Below are 14276 nucleotides of genomic sequence, written 5' to 3'. Positions count from 1 at the left end.
TTCTGTGCAACTAATGTATTTCATCCCATTCTAGTGTGTATGTATATAATAATAAATATTCTTAGCTTTGAGAATGCTACTAGAGTGCCCCCACTGTTCACAGTATACATTATGATTTACCAACCAGATGTTCATAATCATCTGAAATTAATATTAAAAGTTATAGAAATGTATCAATTCAGCATTTAAGAAGTGCAAAAGGAAATAATTACTGTTTTACCAACATTGGTTCACATTGAATATACCAAGCACCAGAGCTTTTATTTATAATTTTGACAAAAGTACATAACATATACCTTGTTTATAGATTTGTTTACAGCTGTCTCTTTCATGTACAAAATTGTTACTATAGATTGAATTATGTCTTCAAAGCAAACGTAAATCAGACATATTTTTTTTGCTTCTGTTGAGTTTAAAGATTGGATTAAGAATGAGGAAGTTAAATGTCAGTAAAATCTATTGAACTCCACCCAGCACAAATCATATCACATAACTTTCTAGAAAGACAAGATAAAAAGTGTAAAATAAAGTAATCACTCAAAGATATTCAGGCATTCAAAATGCTAGGAAATGATCAGTATTCTTAAATAATAGAAGTCAATGTAAGTAAATGGCTGCCAGATTCTAATGAACTTTAATGCTGTACCTTATGAAGTAAATTAGGCTTTTAGACATTTTTTCAACTTTTTGAGCTCAGCAAGCTGAGGCTGCATGCAAGCTGTCAGAATAGATTGTTTATTAAGGAGGAATGTCAAAGTATTACCTGAAGAACTTTAGAAGATTATAAATCATTTTGAATCCAAGACTGCCAGGTAAATGTCAATATACAAATCTCTAAATGTTCCAATACCAAACCTATTCCATATGTTAAATATTGTGTACTGTAGAAAGTTGCAGTTGTGTCCAATTGATTAATATTTTTGCATTTTTTAATATATATTGAAATGCAGTCAAACAATATACATTTTTTCAATTTTCATTTTAATAAAATCAATTCTTCAAGGTAATGTACAATGATTATATGACCAATTAGTAATATCTTGTTTAACACTTTCCATCAAGTGACCAAAATTAAATTAGAATAGGTTTTTAAATTATACTCTAGGTTATAGCATTTATAGGGTCATTGCAATCATGCATACAGTTCAGTGTAATTCTTATTTGCATCTGCTAAATGTCAAAACATATATTGGGGAAAGATACATATTCTAATACATACTTCATTGTAACTTCTGTCAGATAGGGTATGGGAAGGGAGTGCCATTGAGCCCCAAACAACAGACACAATTATCACCCTACATGACTTTGGTCTTGATATAAAGGGTTTTTAGTTCCTCCAACACCTTCCAATAATGAACACAGCCAAATTATCACACTAATACATGAAAGTAAATGCTCTCCCCCTCTTCTTCCACCCTCTGTGTGAACTTAGCCTCCCGATTCTGACTCTTTGAGGTAAGGCTACAAGTTTCTTTTAATATGGGCCTGTGAATGCTTCCAATGTCACAGCATGGTGCCACCTGTCATGCGAGGGAATAAATTGCTTTCAGCATCGATGTTTACCCAGTTCATACATTGCCCTTCTACTCAGACTGGGATAAGAATTGCTAACCATCCCTGCAGGGTTTCAGTTCCTTCTGCCCTTTCCTTCCATTTTGGCCTTGGGTAAGGAGTTGTTATCCGTCCCAGTACATTTGCGTCAGCATCTACACAGTCAATGATCCATCTGCTTTTCATTCCTTCTGTGAAAAAACATGGAGTAAATTGTTATGGTCTGATGAATTCCATATCATGCAAGCCAGGATATGGCAAAAAAGCCTTATGTGATCATGAATCCATCTTGATTGTTGTCAACAATGTAAATGTGTGATGTGTAATTTTGAGATCCTGCCATATTCCTAACAATCTTAATACTATACTCTCACCTTGTCCACCCACTCCTCTCACCAACCCTGGCATTATTACTGATTTCCTAAATTGTAGAATGCTGGAGCTGTCAAAATTACCAAAAATTAGATCTGTTGTTAAATTATGATGAGCTAAGTATGTGAACTGTTGTGAAAATGTGCAGACTAATAAAAGTAATCTGACTTGTGAGGCTATAAACAGGAAATAAATTTACACTTATTCAAATTAATCTTGAACCCCAGAATTTCACACAACCCCTCCAATAAACTTGCAAGAAATGAGTATGGATCAGTAACCTGAAGCATCATTTCATTATTATGAAGAACTTGAATGTAACTTTTTTTTATTAAAGTTTAAACATTTTTTATCTGTGATGCCATTATTAATTTCTTATGTACATGTCATCTTTTTATAGCCAAACGTTGGTAAGCAGAGATAGTCGGGACTGCACAGAAGTTGCACGATGGTATAAAGGTCAATACTGTACAATTCTTGGTTATCCAGGATTGTAGACAAAAACAATTCTACTTGTTGATGTGTGCTTTGTTAGTGATTTAGTCTTACAGTTTCAAGACTATTTACTTTGAATAGATGCCTACAATTTCTGATTTCCATTTAGGTTTTTGATGAAATATAGAATTGATTTTTAGTTAAGAAATTTGGCTTGGATTTTAACTACATATTATCTTTTGGTCATTACTATCTTTAAAATCTTTCTACTTTCAAAGGCATACCATGCTTACATCTGTCTAATATATTAATTTTGTTCTTTTTATGCAGTAGATAGAGAGGGGTTGAATGGCAGTTCCAAATGAATTGGTAATAAAGGGCATTCCTGTCTAGTTCCACGTTATACAACAAAACGATTTTTGGGTTTCTTGAAACGCCATCTATCAAGCAAGTCACATAGCAACAGTGCAAATAAGTTTAGAAGTAAAAATCCTTCTTTAAGAAGATGACTGGTCAGTATGTTGCTTGATAGCTGCATCATAAAGGAGAAAAGAGAAATTAACAAGTCCAGAAGAGGTTAAAGTTCTAATAAACAGTGTTTTGCTGGCCATTAACATGAATTAGTCCATGCTCTCTGTTCAAGATATCAACATGCACATGGCAAAGTATGTGGTCATACCCAACAGCTGCAGAAGTAAAAACCGTGCATATGAATTTCTAGAAATTGTGAACAGCATTGTGCAAAATAATCTTATGGTAGACATTACATCAATATTTCATATACTAACTCTTGATGAAAGCAATAACATTTCAGTTAATAAATACTTGATACTGTACTTTAATTTTGGTGGACTCACTGTAACAATCGGAAGGATGTGATGATATTTCAATAATAACTGCAGTCAGGGAATTACAGTGCATCCAGAAAGTATTCACAGCGCATCACTTTTTCCACATTTTGTTATGTTACAGCCTTATTCCAAAATGGATTAAATTCATTTTTTTCCTCAGAATTCTACACATAACACCCCATAATGACAATGTGAAAAAAGTTTACTTGAGGTTTTTGCAAATTTATTAAAAATAAAACCTTTGGCAGCAATTACAGCCTCAAGTCTTTTTGAATATGATGCCACAAGCTTGGCACACCTATCCTTGGTCAGTTCTGCCCATTCCTCTTTGCAGCACCTCTCAAGTTCCATCAGGTTGGATGGGAAGCGTCGGTGCACAGCCATTTTAAGATCTCTCCAGAGATGTTCAATCGGATTCAAATCTGGGCTCTGGCTGGGCCACTCAAGGACATTCACAGAGTTGTCCTGAAGCCACTCCTTTGATATCTTGGCTGTGTGCTTAGGGTCGTTGTCCTGCTGAAAGATGAACCGTCGCCCCAGTCTGAGGTCAAGAGCACTCTGGAGCAGGTTTTCATCCAGGATGTCTCTGTACATTGCTGCAGTCATCTTTCCCTTTATCCTGACTAGTCTCCCAGTTCCTGCCGCTGAAAAACATCCCCACAGCATGATGCTGCCACCACCATGCTTCACTGTAGGGATGGTATTGGCCTGGTGATGAGCAGTGCCTGGTTTCCTCCAAACGTGACGCCTGGCATTCACACCAAATAGTTCAATCTTTGTCTCATCAGACCAGAGAATTTTCTTTCTCATGGTCTGAGAGTCCTTCAGGTGCCTTTTGTGTTTTTTTTTTTTTTTTTTTCTGTGGCAGAGCGACGGGTGCTTAGCAGGCTGCTATCAATTATGGAGAATCCACTGCTGGCAAACTCCAGGTGGGCTGCCATGTGCCTTTTACTAAGGAGTGGCTTCTGTCTGGCCACTCTACCATACAGGCCTGATTGGTGGATTGCTGCAGAGATGGTTGTCCTTCTGGAAGGTTCTCCTCTCTCCACAGAGGACCTCTGGAGCTCTGACAGAGTGACCATCGGGTTCTTAGTCACCTCCCTGACTAAGGCCCTTCTCCCCCGATCGCTCAGTTTAGATGGCCAGCCAGCTCTAGGAAGAGTCCTGGTGGTTTCGAACTTCTTCCACTTATGGGTGATGGAGGCCTACTGTGCTCATTGGGACCTTCAAAGCAGCAGAAATTTTTCTGTAACCTTCCCCAGATTTGTGCCTCGAGACAATCCTGTCTCGGAGGTCTACAGACAATTCCTTTGACTTCATGCTTGGTTTGTGCTCTGACATGAACTGTCAACTGTGGGACCTTATATAGACAGGTGTGTGCCTTTCCAAATCATGTCCAATCAACTGAATTTACCACAGGTGGACTGCAATTAAGCTTCAGAAACATCTCAAGGATGATCAGGGGAAACAGGATGCAACTGAGCTCAATTTTGAGCTTCATGGCAAAGGCTGTGAATACTTATGTACATGTGCTTTCTCAATTTTTTCATTTTTAATAAATTTGCAAAAATCTCAAGTAAACTTTTTTCACGTTGTCATTATGGGGTGTTGTGTGTAGAATTCTGAGGAAAAAAATGAATTTAATCCATTTTGGAATAAGGCCGTAACATAACAAAATGTGGAAAAAGTGATGCGCTGTGAATACTTTCCGGATGCACTGTATATGAGATCTATAAACTTGACCTTATGAAAATGGCAATGTTTATGTTGGACTGTGCCTCAGTGTGTTGGGCAGACTAAATGGTGTTGCAGCATATCTGTGAAATGATATTCAACATTTAGTGCAGCAACATTGCTTTGCGCACTGAGAAAACTTGTGGATTTCAGAAACTGGGAAAGAGGTAAAATTGATCAAAGATGTTGAAATCTTAATGAGAACTGTCTTCACAGTGTTTTGTTGCTCTTCCATTAAAAGATAAAGACTTAAGAAAAGTAAATGCTTCTGCAGCATTTTGTTATTGGACTTCTGTGCAAGGCATAGTTTTGTCCATGACAAACACCATGTTTGAATATAAGTGTACTTGGTAACTTAGGTGATAGATCTATGATAAATTTTATAATCGTGTCTTCAGATTAGTGTCCATATATTCTGGACCCTCGGGTGAAGAGGGAGCACAGCTCTCAACTGATCACCGCCTGGTGGTGAGTTGAGTCAGATGGTGGGGGCGGCACCTGGACAAACCTGGAAAACCCAAGTGAGTAGTGAGTGTGGACTGGGAATGCCTGGGGGAGGTCCAAAGGTGGCAGTTTGTACAATTAAAAAATTTCAGATCACAAGTTTACCCAGTTTTTAGTGGTGTTCCCCAGGGTTCTTTCTTGGATCCCCGTCTATTTATTATTTATCTTCTGCCCCTTGGTTATATCTGTAGGAAATTTAATATTCATTTTCACTGTTATACTGATGACACCCAGCACCATCTGTCTCCGAAGCCTGATTCCACTCTTCCACCTTCTTCCCTCTCTGACTGTCTGTAGGAAGTTAAATCATGGTTGTCTGTTAATTTTCTTAAATTAAATAGTGATAAAACAGAGGTGGTTCTTCTGGTAGGAACTAAATCTGTTTTGGATAAATGTAATAATATTTCATTGACTATTGGTAATTCTTTAATCTCTTCTTCCTTCCAGGTTAAGAGCTTAGCTGTTATTCTAGATAGTACCTTAAAATTCGAGGCACATGTTAATAATGTTTCTCGGTCTACATATTACCATCTATGTAATATCAGCCGTTTACGTCCATCTCTTTTAGTTACCTGCACTGCTGTTTATGTTCATGCTCTGGTTACATCTCGTATTGATTATTTTAATTCTATCCTTTCTGGTCATCCTCACAAGCTCCTTTACAAACTCCAATTGGTTCAGAATGCTGCAGCTTGTATTATTACCAGAACCCCTTCCATAGAACACATTACTCCAGTCCTGCAACAGGGTCACTGGCTTCCTATTAAATATCGCATTGATTTTAAGATTCTGCTTATTACTTACAAGACCCTTCATAATCTGGCACCTCCTTATCTCTCTGATCTTCTTCACATCTCCATTCCTTCTCATATTCTTAGATCTTCTTCCTCTATCAATATTATTATACCTCTTGCTCGCTTGACTACCATGGGGTTTGAGCTTTCAGTTGAGCGGCCCCTCGCCTTTGGAACTCTCTCCCACAAGACAATTGTAATATCGACTCTCTTCCTACCTTTAAATCTCATCTTAAAACACATCTTTTAAGCTGGCTCATTCTTTCTGATAATTTTAGCTGATAAACTTAAATTACATTTTTTTATTGTATTTATTCTGGTTTTATTGTACTTTAATATTTTATTAATTTTATGTTGTGACTGTTGTTATTAATGTGCTTTGTAAGGTGTCCTTGTGTGCTTTGAAAGGCGCCTATAAATAAAATAAATTAGTATACCGTATATACTCATGGATAAGTCGGGGCTTGATTTTACCGTATAATATCTGGTATTTTATAATGTGTTTTTTGTATCTCACACCCTCATACACCTTTATCGTTAGAGAATCCCTTATCTATGATGGAGCATTCGATCAGAAGAAAATATGAAGCTGGTTTTAAATTAAACGTTGTTGAAGTAGCGAAAGAAATTGGAAACTGTTCTGCTGCAACAAAATTCGATGCATCTGAGGAACTGATGTGAGATTGGAGGAGGCAAGAAGATGTAAAAAAAAAATAAAATTAAGTGTCGCATTTTTGAACAAAGATGATTTTATGATCGATTTTTCAGATTTCAGGACCCGACTTATTTGTGAGTATATACGGTAATTATTATTATTATTATAATTGGTGAGGGATGCCATCAGACTGAAGAAGGAGGCTTTCCATGTATGGTTAGCATGGGAGACTCATGAAGTAGCAGAGGTGTACCGACAAGCCAAAAAAGGCATTGATCTTAGTGGACCAACAAGCCAAAAAAGGCTGTCACCTTAGTGGTTAACAAAGAAAACACCTGGGCGTGGGAGCTTCAGAGACACCATGAAAGTGATTATCATTTGGGCTCAAAGAGGTTCTGGTAAACCATTGGGCAACTCAGAAGGGGAAGGAAGCACTTCACCCAGGCTGTTTTCCGCAAGGGTGGAGGAATGCTGACCCACACTAAGAATGTAGTTTTTGGTGGAGGAAGGAACACTTTGAGAAACTCCTGAGCCTGATGGACACACTGTCTGTGTAGTAAGCTGAGCCAGAAGCTGTTGGGGATCAATGCCCATTTTCCTTCAAGAAGGTCACTAAGTTAGTAAAACAACTCCCCAGTGGCAAGCCCAGGAGGTGGATAAGATCTTCTGAAGGCTCTGGACATTGTTGGGCTGTGTTTTGTCTTGTTGTATGGTCCTATTGTAACCGTATTTTCCCCTTTATACTCTTTATTGTGTAGACCTTAAGAAAATATCTAAAATCCCATACACTTATCACTCTCTGCTCAGGTGCTTTAGCACTTTCTCTTCCCTTCCCTTCTACTGTATATCTGTAACCTCAGGCAAATAGACGAATTAAAGTCTAGAGTAAAGAAACAGGCCAGATTTAAGCTACACATTAAATTATGTATTATTTATAATATGCCCAAAATATCAAGAAAGCAAAAGACAGTGTGAATTATGGAAAACCATACCATTTCAGCCTAAGTAGCAGTACATCTTGCATCCATAGGCAGCTTTTACCTTATCATCAGTCCATCTTGTTTGCTACCACATTGCCTTTGAATGGAGCATCGAAACAGGTTACATACCTGTCTCAGTATGGTTGCCAAGACAAAGTTGTATTCATCATCGTCTTCTTTTCATGGCCTTATAATAAGAGAGAGAGGTAAAGGCAAGATTACCAACTTTGTACCATTCTTATCACAAATCATGAGCCAATACATTGTTGTGTTATAGAATGGCCTCCAATTTAAAACCAATCATGAACAGCCATACTTCAGTCCAATAAAATTAGTTTACATGCCTGGGCCATTTACCAATGAAAGTGCTAAGGTACAACTCATTCCCCTATTTCTTTGTTTAAGCAGTTTATGCCATTCCTGAAGGGGGTGGCTTGTAGATTCACGTAAGTCCAAATATCGTCACTATTGCTAAACAAGTTTGATACACGCTTTATCTCCTCTTGCTTTAAATTTCACATTCTGAGTCAGGCCTAAAGAATTGGGGGTTGGGGCTGTTGGTTAGGTAAACATCAGTGCACTGTTGTTCCTATCAATAATATAAAACATGCCTTCACCCAAGACACTAATACTATATTTGGTTTGTCTAATTTACAAATAAAGATGTACAAAATATTTAGTCACTTATATGCTAGATATATCCTCCTATAAAGCCTGTCATGGCTGACACACCTTTTAAATGTTGTGTGGTCATCGGGAGCTGTGCCCCTGGAGTGGCAAACTGGGGTGGTGGTCCCCATTTTTAAAAAGGGAGACTGGTGGATGTGCTCCAACTATTGGTGGATCACACTCTGTAACATCCCTGGGAAAACTTATGTCAATGCACTGGGAAGGAGACTCTACCTATTCATTGACCCTCAGATCCAGGAGGAGCAATGTGGGTTCTGTCTAGACCATATAAAATTCTGCCAGCTCTTATAGAAAATGTATAGTATATTTATAGATCGATGAGCTTTCCACATTAGTCTTAAAATTACTAAAAATGTATGATTATATTTTTATTTCTGAGTAGCTTAAAAGCCCTCATTTGTTTGTTAGCACAACGATTGCTGGCTTTTTTGCTTAAAAACGGCCTGCCCTTCTTTCTTGCTGCTAAGTTTAAAACTTCAGTAAGATAATGATAAGCCAAGGACACTTGACACAACAGCCCATTGTCTTAAAATGCAGCTGCTGAGATTTTAACCTTAAGAGAAATAAACAGGCAACTATTTAGTATATATAGAGACAGAATTTAAATCTATGTATTAATACTTTCTTATATCAAACCTTTAATCAAGTTAAAGTAAATTGTGTTATATTAGCTACTTTTAAGTCATACAGAAGTTACTTGTTAAAAACTTACAGTATGTGTATTTATTCTAAGCAGCTAAGAAAACTGGCAGAGGCTTATCAGCTCAAGGCCACTTGCTCTGTGTGCCTTCTCGGACACTAGCATGAGGTGATGACAAGCCAAGGATAGTGTGAACTATAAGAAAACTTCATGCTATTATCTTAAGAAATGCAGCTGCCTAAGCCTGTGTCCTTGAGAGACGATTGTCTAATAAGAAGTCACTCATTCGAGCGGCCCAGTATCTAATGTGCGGGTCCTCATGATTTCCACTCAAAGATGGGAAGTGATCGATAAGCTAGTCTCAGTAGCCTACACCTGCCAATGAGTCAGATTGGGAAGTTTCGGTCAGATGATGGACACAGGGCCTGGTGATGAGCTTTAGGTAACAGTAGGCTTGGACATTAGGTAATGGTGGGAAGAACTAGAAGGAGGTGAATATTTTGCATAGATGATAAATATAAACCGATGCACTACCTAGTTTAAGCATTTGCTCCATGGTCAAGTCTCTTTGTTGCATTGCTATGTAATAAAGATTTTTATTCTGCATTCCCATTTGGACTCCAAAGCTGCTTTGTTTAAAGAGAGATAACTTTTCTCCACTATACTCCTTACCCTCTTGAGGATCCTGGATCATGGTGTACTCTCAGTTGATCTACATGTGTTTTGTGGAGTTAGAGAAGACTGTGTTCCTTGATGGATTCTGTAGGGGGGTGGGGCTGGAAAGTACAAGGTTACAGGGCCCTTATTAAGGGTTATTTGGCCTCAGTATAATCACAGTGAGAGAGTCCACATACTGGAAAAAACTTTAGCAGCATTCTCAGTGGGTGTGGGACTCTGCCAGGGCTGTGCTTTGTCCCCTAACCTATTTGTGATTTTCAGGGACATTTTATTGTTATGAAATGCTGAAGAGACAAATATTCCAATTAACATTGCAGGTTTTGAATGATGTGTTATCAGAATTGGAGTAATTAACTATGATATTTCAAAAATGCAGTTTTAGAAGCTTATCATCTTGCATGTAGTAAATTGAATGAGATCTGAAAAACATTATATTGGTGACACTGTTAAATGTAATAATAAAGTTGACAGTGATCTTGAATGTTCTGAACAAAATAATTCAGTGGATACTAGTGCCTTATTAACTTTCATCAATATTGTATATTTGCATTAAGGTGAAAGATTTCCAGAAAATGAAATTGAGAAATTATATTTGTTTGAATGTACAGCAATAGCACAATGTGACTACAGTTTTTGAATTGAACAGATCTATTCTCTGTGTTCAAAGTATAAAAGATTTGCTGAGGAAAGTTTTGTAATTTACCAATACAATAACTTGCTTAATAAAAATATCAAAAGTAAATTGATAAACAATTTTCCAGATATAGATATACTATAGCATACCAGAATGATAAGTTTCTGGATTTAGTGAAATTAATGGATATCGAGCAAACATTCTTGGTATCTAGTGTAGACTGCTGGCATGGTTTCAGTTAAATGAACATTTTAAAATCATAATTAATGAATTGTTTACAATTAGAATATTTGGAAAAAGAGGTATCTTCAGGATGTAGGATCATTAGATTGGGATAGTGTTTATTCAGAACGTGTAAATGAGAAAGAATAGAGGGAAAAACTCTGAGGATTTTTATATTCAGGTATGTAATATAAGAATCCATCCATCCATCCATCCTCTTCTGCTTATCCGAGGTCGGGTCGCAGGGGCAGCAGCTTGAGCAGAGATTCCCAGACTTCCCTCAGCCGCTTGTATTCGCGATCTCGTTCTTTCAGTCACTACCCATAGCTCATGACCATAGGTGAGGGTAGGGACATAGATCGACTGGTAAATTGAGAGCTTTGCCTTATGGCTCAGCTCCTTTTTCACCACGACAGACCGATGCAGAGCCCGCATTACTGCGGACGCCACACCAATCCACCTGTCAATCTCACGCTCCATTCTTCCCTCACTCATGAACAAGACCCCGAGATACTTGAACTCCTCCACTTGGGGCAGGATCTCGCTCCCAACCCTGAGAGGGCACTCCACCCTTTTCCGGCTGAGGACCATGGTCTCAGATTTGGAGGTGCTGATTCCCATCCCAGCCGCTTCACACTCAGCTGCGAACCAATCAAGTGAGAGCTGAAGATCAGGGCCTGATGAAGCAAACAGGACAACATCATCTGCAAAAAGCAGTGACCCAATCCTGAGTCCACCAAACCAGACCCCCTCAACACCCTGGCTGCGCCTAGAAATTCTGTCCATAAAAGTTATGAACAGAATTGGTGACAAAAGGCAGCCCTGGCGGAGTCCAACTCTCACTGGAAACGGGTTCAACTTACTGCCAGCAATGCGGACCAAGCTTTGACACCGGTTGTACAGGGACCGAACAGCCCTTATCAGGGGGCCGGTACCCCATACTCTCGGAGTACCCCCCACAGGATTCCCCGAGGGACACGGTCGAACGCCTTTTCCAAGTCCACAAAACACATGTAGACTGGTTGGGCAAACTCCCATGCACCCTCCAGGACTCTGCTAAGGGTGTAGAGCTGGTCCACTGTTCCACGACCAGGACGAAAACCACAACGTTCCTCCTGAACCCAAGGTTCGATTATCCGACGGACCCTCCTCCCCAGAACCCCCGAATAGATTTTCCCAGGGAGGCTGAGGAGTGTGATCCCTCTGTAGTTGGAACACACCCTCTGGTCCCCCTTCTTAAAGAGGAGGACCACCACCCCAGTCTTCCAATCCAGAGGCACTGTCCCAGATGTCCATGCGATGTTGCAGAGATGTGTCAACTAAAACAGTCCTACAACATCCAGAACCTTGAGGAACTCCGGGCGTATCTCATCCACCCCCGGGGCCCTGCCACCAAGGAGTTTTTTGACCACCTCAGTGTCCTCTGCCCCAGAGATGGGGGAGCCCACCTCCGAGTCCCCAGGCTCTGCTTCCTCATTGGAAGGCATGTTAGTGGGATTGAGGAGGTCTTCGAAGTACTCCCCCCACCGACCCACAACGTCCCGAGTCGAGGTCAGCAGCGCACCATCCCTATCATATACAGTGTTGACACTGCACTGCTTCCCCCTCCTGAGACACTGGACGGTGGACCAAAATCTTCTCGAAGCCGTCCGAAAGTCGTACTCCATGGCCTCCCCAAACTCCTCCCATGCCCGAGTTTTTGCCTCATCAACCACCGAAGCCGCATTCTGCTTGGCCTGCCGGTACCTATTAGCTGCCTCCAGAGTCCCACAGGACAAAAGGGTCCGGTAGGACTCCTTCTTCAGCTCTACAGCATCCCTCACCGCTGGTGAGCACCAACGGGTTTGGGGATTGCCGCCACAACAGGCACTGACCACCTTACGGCCACAGCTCTGGTCAGCCGCCTCAACAATAGAGGCACGAAACATGGCCCATTCGGACTCAAATGTCCCCCACCTCCCTCGGGACGTGGTCGAAGTTCTGCCGGAGGTGGGAGTTGAAGCTACTTCTGACAGGGGACTCTGCCAGACATTCCCAGCAGACCCTCACAACACGTTTGGGCCTACCAGGCCTGACCAGCACCCCCCCCCACCATCGAAGCCAACTCACCAGCAGGTGGTGATCAGTTGACAGCTCCGCCCCTCTCTTCACATGAGTGTCCAAGACATGTGGCCGTAAGTCCGACGACACAACCATAAAGTCGATCATCGAACTGACGAGCACAGAAGTCCAATAACAATCGGGGGGCCATTCCTCCCAATCACGCCCTTCCAGGTTTCACTGTCATTGCCCACGTGAGCATTGAAGTCTCCCAGCAGTACGAGGGAGTCCCCAGAAGGTATGCCCTCTAGCACCCCCTCCAGGGACTCCAAAAAGGGTGGGTACTCCCAACTGCTGTTCGGTGCATACGCACAAACAACAGTTAGGACCCGTTCCCCCACCCGAAGGCGGAAGGAGGCTACCCTCTTGTCCACCAGGGTAAACCCCAATGTACAGGCTCCAAGTGGGGGGGCAATAAGTATGCCAACACCTGCTCGGCGCCTTTCACCGGGGGCAACTCCAGAGTGGTAGAGAGTCCAGCCCCTCTCAAGGAGATTGGTTCCAGAGTCCAAGCTGTGCGTCGAGGTTAGCCCGACTATATCTAGCCGGAACCTCTCGACCTCTCACACTAGCTCAAGCTCCTTCCCCTTCAGAGAGGTGACATTCCACGTCCCAAGAGCCAGCTTCTATAGCCGAGGATCGGACCGCCAAGGTCCCCGCCTTCGGCCGCCACCCAACTCACACTGCACCCGACCTCCTTGGCCCCTCCCATTAGTGGTGAGCCCATGGGAAGGGGAACCCACATTGCCTGTTCGGGCTGTGCCCGGCCGAGCCCCATGGGTGTAGGCCCGGCCACCAGGCGCTCGCCATCAAGCCCCACCTCCAGGCCTGGCTCCAGAGGGGGGCCCCGGTGACCTGCATCCGGGCGAGGGAAAACGCTGTCCAAATTTTTTGTTCATCATAGAAGGTCTGCTGAACCGCACTTTGTCTCATCCCTCACCTAGGACCAGTTTGCCTTGGTTGGCCCTACCAGGGGCATAAAGCCCTGGACAACAGATATAAGAATTAATTTTTCAATTATAAAAATCAAAATGTTGTAACTTGCATTATAGCAAGTATGTAATTAACACTAGCATTTTTTTCATACCCAACTAATTTCTAAGAATATTTTAAAGATTTCATAAGTTTTAAATTCTGAGAATAGTTTAAAGGCTTCAGTTTTGCATTTTTTCATCTTGTTACTTGAGTTATAGCCACTGCGCATAATTACTGTATATGATGTTGTGTCATGGAATCACAGGCAGATAAGTTAGGTGTAATGTAGGTAAAGCTTATATAGCACACAAATTTTAGTTTCGCTTGAAAAAATCTAAACAGAGCATATTTTTTTGCGGATCTAGCCTATATAAATTTAGAGGAAGCTTTGTTCCAGTGGATCACGTTTTGCTTTAAACTTGTACATCCTTTTACTGCTTTCATCATTTCCAACATCACTC

This window comes from Erpetoichthys calabaricus, chromosome 2, assembly GCF_900747795.2.
Source record: "Erpetoichthys calabaricus chromosome 2, fErpCal1.3, whole genome shotgun sequence".
Lineage (NCBI taxonomy): Eukaryota > Metazoa > Chordata > Cladistia > Polypteriformes > Polypteridae > Erpetoichthys > Erpetoichthys calabaricus.
The sequence above is the reverse complement of the archived record's forward strand: the minus strand, read 5'-3'. Positions refer to the sequence as shown.